The sequence below is a fragment of the Nannospalax galili genome, unplaced genomic scaffold (genome assembly GCF_000622305.1).
Source record: "Nannospalax galili isolate Female #2095 unplaced genomic scaffold, S.galili_v1.0 scaffold745, whole genome shotgun sequence".
NCBI lineage: Eukaryota > Metazoa > Chordata > Mammalia > Rodentia > Spalacidae > Nannospalax > Nannospalax galili.
The window spans coordinates 63473-65149 of record NW_008353359.1 but is presented as its reverse complement, the minus strand read 5'-3'; positions in this window follow the sequence as shown (position 1 = coordinate 65149).

The following is a 1677-nucleotide window of genomic DNA, read 5'->3' as shown; positions in this document are numbered from 1 at the left end:
CGTGTTTACTGTAATGGTTGTTACATGTTAATTGTAGACGTACGTGTTTACTGTAATGGTTGTTACATGTTAATTGTAGACGCACGTGTTTACTGTAATGGTTATTACATGTTAATTGTATACATACGTGTTTACTGTAATGATTATTACATGTTAATTGTATACATACATGTTTACTGTAATGATTATTACATGTTAATTGTATACATACATGTTTACTGTAATGATTATTCATGAAGTGATTGCTGAAGTTCAGCAATGACGCCGTCACATCCTGGCCTTGGTCTGTAGCCTTCTGTTCAGGTTTCGTATTTGTTCAGGGTTCACGCCTGGTAGAGTTTGTGTTTATAGAATTATCAAATTCATTGCTGTATAAGCACTCTTCACAGTGTTTTGTCATGATTTAAATATAATTATAATGCCTTAACTTTCACTTGTAATTTTGTTTAAAACTTCAATTTTATTCTTAATCTAGCAAATAATTTCATTGTTTTTCTATTTTCAAGAAACCAACACTTCGTTTCATTATCTTCTCTATAGTTTTTGAATCTGCCCTTCGTTTATTTTGGTTCTAATTTTTACTATTTTTTTTTTCAATTTTCCAACTATGATTTTAGTGTGTATTTATTTATTTATTCAATTGTTCATTTATTCATATATATATTTTATAATTTTCTTTATTATTTTTTTAATGTGTATGAGTGTATTGCCTGCATGTAGGTAAGTGCACCCGTGTCGTGCAATGCCCTCAGAGGTCAGAAGAGGCCGTTGGATTCCCTGGAACTGGAGATACAGATAATTGTTAGCTGCCATGTCAGTGCTGAGATTTCAACCTGAGTCTTCTGCAAGAACAACCAGTGTTCTTAACTGCTGAGCCATCTCTCCAGCCCATATTTTTAATTTTTGAGACAGGTTCTCCCACGTGGCCCCAGCTGACCTGGAAGTCACTATGTAGACTAGGTTGACTTCAGTCTTACAGAGATCTCCTGCCTCTGCCTCCCAAGTGAGTGCTGGAAATAAAAGCATGCACCATGCCTGGCTATGAATTAAAAGAAAAATGTTAGATGTTGTATGAACTTTAGAATATGATAACTAAACTAGTACATCAGTTTGTAAAAGTCCCTGCTTTGGAATTCAACCAAAGTGAATTGTGAGGAATCTGCTAGATATTTAATCATCCTGTTTAAGAAATATGTGGATTATTTTATTTACTACTGTGGAGTGTGACTATGTACCATAAATATTATATTTTGTTGAATATAATACCAGATAATACCAGTAAACATAACATTTACCACAACGTTTAAACTTTATTTAACTCAGAATGTTAAATCATACATGTTTATCAATGTATTTAACTTATATAGTTTCTATAATCAGAGCTTACTAACACTAAAAGTATGTTGAGCATATTGAAAAGGTATTTGAAATGCTAAGATATATTCTTTGCAAAATTAAAATAATATATTTATGGCATAATTTAAGTTCATTCAATACTATATATTTATTTTTATGACAAAATGAGTTTTTAAATGTAGAAATTGGAAATAGTAAATTAAAAGAGATAGCAGTAGTAACATGCTCATAAATATTTAAAGATTTAGATTATTTTAGCAATCATGCATGTGATTTTTCTGTCTTTAAAAATCACCTTAAAACTAGTTAAGTATCCTCTCT